Here is a 9,165-nt window from a genome sequence, read left to right as displayed (position 1 = left end):
AGAAATATGGTTATGCCTTTTTTGTTCTTGAAATTGACTAGTGCTGGAGTCCTATTCCTCACTTCTGAATATTTTTCTTTTTAAAACAATATTGCTATATTACTATTCAGGCTCCACAGCTAAAGCATCAATTGCATGTTAAAGACCTTTTAATGTCAATGATCAATCATTACTGACCCCAGCAAGTCAACATAACCTACTCATCTGACATAAGGAAGTCGATTCACTGATCTGACCTCAGGACAATGGATTATAGCAAGCTGCTTGTCTGAGCATTGTGGGAATGGTAGTCCAAATGACCTCACTGACACTCACCAGAACCACTAGTCATTATTTATTATCACTTCTATGATTGGGGATGAAGGTATTGTGGCCCAGTGGAAAGACTCAGACCTGAGAGTCAGGGAACCTGGTTCGTAGCTGCTATAGGTACTTGGCAAGTCACTTAATTGCTTTGCCTCCCCTGCAAAATAGAGATTAAATACCTATTCTCTCTCCATCTTGGACTGTGAACCCCACGTGGGACAGGACCTAATTATCTTGTAGTTACCCCAGCACTCAACACAGCACTTGGCACTTAGTAAATGCTTAGAAAATACGATTATTATTATTTAATTACCCACCAAACTTTTAAAGGCTTTTGAAAGTTAAAAACCACTCTGGGACTTTCAAGGAAAAGAAATACATTAGGCTTATCTTGCCTTATGCTGTCGACGCCAGGCCGTAGCGATGCCATGGCCACCTCTCTCCCAGAACGCCTCACCTCCACCTGCATTCTGGTAGTGTGTCTACACAGTTTTCTTCGTAAAAATATGGATGTGGTGTACCATTGCTTTCTTCCGCGCGGTAAACTTGAGTCTCACCCCTCGACTATCTCCCCTGCCACTGCTGCCCAGCACAGGTGAGTTTTGACTAGTAGCAGATTGCCTTCCACTCCCTAGCCACTACCCAAGCTAGGAATGGAATTGGTAGGCCTCTGCTTGACTGTCCCTCCGTAGCTGCGACTGGCAGATTCCTGGAAACTCTCCAGGTGTGATCCTGAGAGGAGCCATTAGGCTACTGACCATGTCTGTCAATGAAGTAACTAAAACGTTTTCATTCTTAGACTAATGATCCCTTAAATCAATATATCATCCATCTTTGGCATAGCTCACTCATACTCTGAAAAGAATTGATTTATGCCCTTTGTCCTTTCATAATAAGTATGTGAGAGTAAAATAAAGACATTACAGGATTTGAAATTTTAGGTTGTTTTGCTAAGGGCTGTTGATTCTCCCCTATTCGATAGATCAAGTAAGTTCAGGTTCAGGGATCATGTGGGGCAAAGGTGGTGATTGCAGTATGTTTACACAGCCTCTTCACCAGGCAATACCACAAACTGAATTTACATATCCTTCAAAATAAGGAAGAATCAAGATAGAAAGAATCCATCTGTGAAGAGCAGAATCTGGGCATTCAGGGATTTTTATTTTGCTTCCATAAATAGAAATTTAATGCATCTCTTTCATTTGGGAAATTGCAATAAAGGTAACATAATGAAACCACAAAAGATATATTAGCCCTTGTAATTAGTGTACTCTATCCAGGGAAGAATATCTGTGAGGCATATTTGACACTGGGCCGTGAAGTTTTTGTAGCTTTAAAGAAGGGAAAAGCAGAGAATTTGAACTCCCATGGAGGGCACCCTGCTTCCAGCCTAGACCCTTGGCATTATTCAGAATAGACAGCCTAACTGCTAAGGGGTTGTAAAAAAAGTGCTCTCCTAAGGGATCTAGAACCTAAAGTCTGGAATGTGTCATGGATTAAAGCTGAAATTGGAATTGCCCTAGGAAGAAGCTAAGTGTCTCGTGCAGTTTTGAGGAGACAGAATTCACAGCTGTCTTGCTGGAGTAAAGAGGCGGACATCACAGTGGGTTAAGCATTTTATGCTTCTGAAAGCATAAAACTTAACTTTATGCTGAAGTAAGAGTAGGGTCCCTGGTGCCTCCCAAGAGCAGTCTTGTAAAGGTCAATAATGGGATGGAAGAGACAGGGACAGAGAGATGAGAAGTGGCACTGTCGAGCGGAAAGAGCCTGGGGCTGGGAGTCAAAGGACCTGAGTTCAAATCCTGGATCTGCCACTTGTCTGGTCTCTGACCTTGGGCAAGTGACTTAACTTTTCTGTGCCTGTGACTGTTACCTCATCTATCAAATGGAAATTATATCTCTGAGCTCCGAGTGGGACATGGATTGTGTCCAACCTGATTAGCTCGTATCTACCCCAGTGCTTAGTACAGTGCCTGGCACATAGTAAGTGCTTAACAAATATCATGAAAAAAAAAGGAGCCTCTGAGAATGAAACAGCCAGATGGAAAGAGAGAATATTCCAGGCAGCTATGACTTTGTCCAGAGAGGTGAAGGAGTGCCTCTTCCTTGCTGCTCCCTAGACCCTTAGGATTATTCAGAACTGACTGCATAATAGCTGTGAGGATATAGAGGAAGCTCCACCACCCTCATTAGTGCCATTGCCTTCTGCATGGCTGTGGGGAAAAATAAAATTCAGCAAGTTTGGGGGGAGGGAAGAGAGAGTACACTCAAACTCTGCCTCAAACTGCCAGAATAAGACTATAAAGCAAGTCTTACCCTTGGCAAAAGCTTCCATCTGGGCTCCTGAAGTCTCGAATGGCCATGCTGCCTTGGCACAGTTAATCAGATATTGACTAGATTACTAATTGGACCCAATAATGGTATTTAAGGGCTTACTATGTGTCAAATACTAAGTGCTGAAGCAGATACAAATTAATCAGATTGGATAAAATCCCTGTCCCACATTAGAGCTTGTGGTCTAAGTAGGTGGGAGATCGAATTGAATTGAATTCCCATTTTACAGGTGAGAAAACTGAGGCACAGAGAAGTTAGGTGACTTTCCTATGGTCACACAGCAGGCTAGTGGAAGAGCCAAGATTAGAACCCAGGTCCTTTGACTCCCAGGCCTGTGCTCTTCCACTAGGGCACGCTACTATTTTAAATTCCTCTTTTCGACAGGTTTTCTTTTTTTTGCCTTCCTAATCAAGATATGTCCCCCGTTCCCTCACATTTTTCTCTAGTGTGACCAGTGTTATGGCCCATAAGAATGCTGCCCCTAAGCCGAGCCAGAAGCAATAGGTTGGCTAGCGAATTGTAGCGATGTCGTAAGGACACACGAAAAGGTTCTTCGTGGAAATTCGTAGGACCTACAGCGTTCATCACGTTACCCTGGCCCCACCTTGTTTCAAAGCCATTGTGTCCCTAGGTTCTAGATTCCTGAGGTGATGAGTAGCTGTGCATTTGAAATATAAGCACTAGACCCAGAGCGGTCTGATGCTATATTCATTCTGTACCGGAAGAAACCCGCTAAAAGAATTCCGTATAAAATTGGACAAATGGCATCCTCCCTATCTCTTTGTAATTACAGCCTTGTGGATTTGCATTCCTCTCGAGTCTGATGCTCATTTTTTTTTCCCAGACAGAAAGACCAACATGCCAATCCTTTGATGTATCTGACACTTTTTCTTGAGTAGTTTCCATCAGACCCCCAGTTGATGTTCCCCAAATTTTGTCTTCTCTCACGTAATAATGACGCTTAGTGAACAGGAGGTACTCAAATCAAAATTTTGGCCCAAGTTTGAAGTATCCAAGGATGCAAATCACTAAAACTAAGTTCACTAGAGAAAATAGAAGCAAAACTACATTTATAGATTTGTTTTCAAAAAAGAATACTTAAAATACATTAAAAAAATAAGGTGAAGGGCAAAGTGGAGATAATATATGTACAACCTCCTTCCTCTTCACAAATCACGTGCTTGTCAGGATTGAAAATCCCAAGATGAACAGGAAGGGCTTGCAGAATCCACAGAAAGCAGCAAAATTAGAGACCATGAGAGGGGTGAGAATAAAAAGGGACATCTTACTCATTGTCTCTGGCAGGCTAAACATAATTCACATAGAAGATATGTTAGTAAGTACTAGAAGCAGACGAAGCAGTGGATAGAGCACAGGCCTGGGAGTCAGAAGGTCATGGGTTCTAATCCCACTCCGCCACTTGTCTGCTGTGTAACCTTGGGCAAGTCACTTCACTTCTCTGGGCCTCAGTTACTTCATCTGTAAAATGGGGAACTAAGACTGTGAGTCCCACGTGGGACAGGAACTGTATCCAACCTGATTACCTTGTATCTACCCCAAGTATTTAGAATGTGCTTGGCACACAGTAAATGCTTAACAAATTCCATAATTATTACAATGAGTAGTGAGTACTTAAAAATGCTTAGATGGCACAGAAGTGCTGCAGTGACAGTAGGGGGGAATATGGTGGTAACAAAAGAAATTAATCTCTTGGAGGTCTCTGCTACTTGCCTTCTCTGTGACCTTTGGCAAGTTACTTAACTTCTCTGTGCCTCAGTTTTACCATTTGTAAAATGGAGATTCAGTATCTGCTGTCCTTCTTCCTTAGACTGTGAGCCTCGTGTAGAACAGGAACTATGCCTGACCTACTTGTCTTGCATTTACTCCAGGGATTAGTACAGTGCTTGGCACACAATAAACACAAATGGCATAACTTATTCATATCTTCTTCCTCCTAGCTGTAGTTCATTTTAGTGTCGGTCTTCCCCAGTAGACTGTAGCTCCTTGGCTACAATCAGAGATACAAGTCAGAGATCATTACTATTAATTCTTTCTTTCTTTGTTCTTTCCCAAGCACTTGATATAGTGCTCTGAACATAGTAAGTGTTCAATAAATACTTTTCATCAGAGGCCAGGGCAATAGCAGCAAGGAGCTCTGCAGTTAGGAAAGCTAGGTCTTGAGGCTTCCATGGGACACAGAACACTTTCCCAGATGGAAGGAAAGTTCTCCCATCATATCCTGCCAGAGTCAAGTTGGGTTTGAATCAAAATTGGCTGGGCATTAAGATGAGCAGATATACCCGTGGACCTCTGGCCCATGTCCTACCTCTGACCTGGAATGCCTTCCCTCCTTCAATCCGCCAAACAATCACACTTCCCCCCTTCAAAGCCCTACTGAAGGCTCACCTCCTCCAAGAGGCCTTCCCAGACTAAGCCCCCCTTTTCCTCAGTTCCCCCCAACTTCACCCCCACTCCTTCCCTTTGCTCTAACCCCCCTATCGTCCCAGCATTTGTGAATACATATACATATCTATGATTCTATTTATTTACATTAACTTTTGACTTGTTTTGTTGTGTATATATCTACAAGTCTATTTATAATGATGCTTTTGATGCCTGTGTATCAAAACAAGTGTTTTCATGTCTATCTCCCCCCTTTCTACACGGTAAGCCTGTTGTGGGCAGGGATTGTCTCTCTTTATTGATGAATTGTACTTTCCAAGTGCTTAGTACTGTGCTCTGCACACAGTAAGTGCTCAATAAATATGAGTGAATGAATGAATTTGGTGAATACAAAGTAGGCAGTACAAATCTGAGGAGGAAGAAGTGTGGTCTAGTGGATAGAGCACAGAACGGATAGACTGGAGGCCTGGGTGCTAGTCCTGGCTCTGCCACTTGCCTGCTGTATGACTTGGGCAAGTCATTTAACTTCTCTGTGCCTCAGTTTCCCCATCTCTAAAAATAGGAATTAAATATTTTTCCTCACACATTTTAGATTGTGATCTCAATGTAGGCTAGAGACTGTGTCTGATATAATTATCTCATATTTCCAGCAGGGATTAGCACAATACTTGGTATTAAATAATCAGTTTATCAGTGGTGCTTGAGTGCTTACTATGTGCAGAGCACAGTACTAAGTGCTTGAGAAGCATCGTGGCTCAGTGGAAAGAGCACGGGCTTGGGAGTCAGAGGTCATGGGCTCTAATCTCGGCTCCGTCACTTGTCAGCTGTGTGACTTTGGTCAAGTCACTTAACTTCTCTGTGCCTCAGTTACCTCATCTGTAAAATGGGGACTAAGACTGTGAACCCCACATGGGACAACCTGATCACCTTGTATCCCCTCCAGCTCTTAGAACAGTGCTTCGCACATAGTAAGTGCTTAACAAATGCGATTATTATTATTATTATTGGGAAAGTACAATACAACAAATACCAGGTTCATCAAATCTCTCTACCAAGAAACTTTTTGTGGTACAGCTTTTTTTTTCCCCTTCTCCAGAAGTCTCTATGATTAAGGAGGAAATCTCTACCATTCACATCTCTACTATTTCTAATACTGCATTCAACTATACACCTAGGCACACACACTAGGCCTGAATCCAATATTTAGAGGGGGAATAACTCTAGATTCTATTTACTGCAGCTGAGATTTAAAAAAATTTAACAACGGGAATAATTGTTCATATTTATCATTCTAATGTATAATTCATAAATGAGGGACATGATTTGGCACCTAAAAATTCTGAGATGCTTGAGAAAGGTTTGAGTTACATAGTATGCCAGTTACTTCATGGCAAAAGTTGGAGCCCTTTTGTGGTTAATAACAGCTCCCAGAACAGTAGACATTTGAGGCTGCTTTCTTAAGAAAATTTCTTGATCAGGAACACCAAGACTGCCTGCAAAGGCTTCCAATTTCCACTGAAATAAATGCTGGAGATAGGCTGCAAGGTTTCCTTATTTCTGTCTGGAAGATATGATATGTCCGTTGTGGCCATTACAGAGAAAACACTTATTTTCATTTAGGTTCTTGTGTCTGATCGTGAACTGTTCAGGATTTTTAAAATATGGAAGACTTTTTTTAATTTGGAGAATTTTGGTTCATTCTTCTTTATAACAACATTTCTTTAAATACTTAATTTTATGAGAACTCTTGGTATCAAAAAAACAAACAACTCTTCCCAGAAGCCCTTTGTATGACATGAAGAGTTTTCTCTTTTCCATGTCAAATAATCCCAATTCTTTTAATATTTCCTCATGGGTCTTATTTAGAGGCTTCCACAGTAACAAGCCTTTTTAGCATGATATGTCTGAGCCCTCCAAAAACTGAGAGAGCAGAGAGGTTAGGGGCTAACCAGGCTCACAAATGTGAAAATTTGAAAATACCCTGAGATGCAATTAGAAGAAAATTTGAGGCAACTTTTTTTTTTCAGTTGTGCTATAAATGATGGCTATCTTACAAAGCAGACTTGCCCTAGAGATTTAGTAACTAGATGAATTGGGGGTTGATTAATGGATGTACATTGTCTTGTTTTCAGGTTCTAATTTGGATAAATAAGGTTTTTAGGTATTCAATATTTTACCTTTTGAAAAAATACAAAACTGGATAATCATATTCGTTTTTCAAAACCACTACTTTCTCACCCTTAAGGAAATGTTTTATAATTTAAACCACAAAATGATTCAAATGTGAAACTATATTTGTGGCATCATAGTTTAATAGATTATCTACTTAGTACATTCCCTTCAGCCAAGATCTATATTTTTACAATTTTTACTATTAGAATACTGTCTATCCTATTCTGGAATTTCAAAGAAGATTCCACAATCATCCTGAAGTTGCTAATGCCAGAATAAAAAGGGTGTGCACAGGATGAACTGAACATTGAACTGCTGTTCACCAAATCACTCGACACTAAAAGGAGAGGGGCTTTTTGGAGTTTTGAGTTGGAGTTTCAAGTTGATAGATTCTAAACAAACAAAAAGAAATGTTTCTTCACACAGTGGGTATGCTACATACTCAGTGTATCCATGTGGGCAGGGGACAGGTTTCCCAAATCAGTTATTTTGTTCTCTCCCAAGCACTTACTACATAGTAAGTGCTCAATAAATGTGATTGAGAGAAGTGTGCTTTGACTATATGTTTTGGATAGAACATGATGGCAGAATCAGGGAAGGTTCTTCTGACAACTCCTGCCCCTCTGGGTATAGAGAAATCTGGTACGAAGAAGTGGTTATGCATATGTGTGTGGTCAGACCTGAAGAGAGTACTATGATGCATGTTTTCTTTAACGCAGAGTTCTATTAGACTACAATCGCCTTATCACATGAGAAATGGGGCAAATGGGATTTATTACTGTAATTGTTATTACTAAGTACCATAATTGTGGTATTTGCTGAGCGCTTACAGTATGTCAAATACTGTACTAAGCGCTTAGTACAGTGCACTGCACACAGTAAGCGCTCAATAAATGCGATTGAATGAATGAATGAATACTGTACTAAGTGCTGGGGTAGGTAACAAGGTAATCAGGTCCCGCATGGGGCTCACGGTCATAGTGGGAGGGAGAATCCCCATTTTGCAGATGTGATAACTGAGACACAGAGAGGTTAAGTGACTTGCTCAAGGTAACACAATAGACAAGTGGTGGAGCCAGGATTAGACTTCGACTACAGGTTGTAACTACTAGGGTTGCATTACTTTCTGTTTATCCAGAAAGTAGTCCAACTCAAAAATAGCAGTAATTTCTAGAGGGGTTTGGATAAATTAATGTGAGCAGTATTAAATGAATTACAAGAAGGAAAGTTAAAGATGTTGAACAGTATATCTTTAAGCATTAGGATGGCTTTGAAGAAGACCAGCTGTTAGGTTTCCATTGACACTGTGGGAGACAGAATGTATAGTGGGGTGACTAGCTTGGGTCTGGTTCAGAAATATTTTTTGTGCTCTAAGGAGGGCATACCCCTCTCAGGATAACACCTGGAGAGTTTCCAGTACTCTACCAGTCTCAGCTATGGGAGGGAGAGGCAAGCAGAGGCTACCCGTTCCATTCCTAGCTTGGGCAGTGGCTAGCGAGTGGAAGGCAATCTGCTACAAGTCAAAATTCACCTGTACTGAGCAGCAGAGGCATGGAAGAGAGTTGAGGGTGGAGACGCAAGTTTACTGCGTGGAGGAAGGCAATGGTAAACGACTTGCGCATTGTTACCAACAACACTCTAGGGCTACACTACCAGAACAATTGCAGATGGAGATGAGGCGTCCTGGGAGAGATGTGTCCATGGTATCGCTGTGTGTTCAAGACGACTCGACAGCATAAGACAAGGGAGGTCATGGTAACAGGCAGGGGCATGCCAGTTTGCACTCCCCTAATTTTTTTTTCACCTAAACTTTGAGGAACAGCAAAAAGTATCATTTCTTGTTGACTAATTTAGTGTAATTTTATTTAATGTAGTGCAGGAAAAAAGCAATCAAAGAGGTATAGGGGGAGGTGAGCCAAAGAGAAGCAACTTTGTCAAGGTTAACCAATG

General features: G+C 41.3%; 2 non-coding genes across 2 annotated transcripts; one reads left to right on the top strand and one right to left on the bottom strand.

Annotated features, from left to right (window-relative positions):
* Positions 1–911: 911 nt before the first annotated feature.
* Positions 912–1,048, bottom strand: LOC114813059. Its single transcript, XR_003760671.1, has one exon. It is a non-coding gene; the product is annotated as a small nucleolar RNA SNORA7 (small nucleolar RNA).
* Positions 1,049–8,599: 7,551 nt separating this feature from the next.
* Positions 8,600–8,736, top strand: LOC114813081. The gene has a single exon (XR_003760692.1). It is a non-coding gene; the product is annotated as a small nucleolar RNA SNORA7 (small nucleolar RNA).
* The last annotated feature ends 429 nt before the right edge of the window (positions 8,737–9,165 follow it).

Source organism: Ornithorhynchus anatinus, chromosome 6, assembly GCF_004115215.2.
Source record: "Ornithorhynchus anatinus isolate Pmale09 chromosome 6, mOrnAna1.pri.v4, whole genome shotgun sequence".
NCBI lineage: Eukaryota > Metazoa > Chordata > Mammalia > Monotremata > Ornithorhynchidae > Ornithorhynchus > Ornithorhynchus anatinus.
Note: the sequence above shows the minus strand (reverse complement) of the source record. Positions and strands in the feature narration are given on the sequence as shown.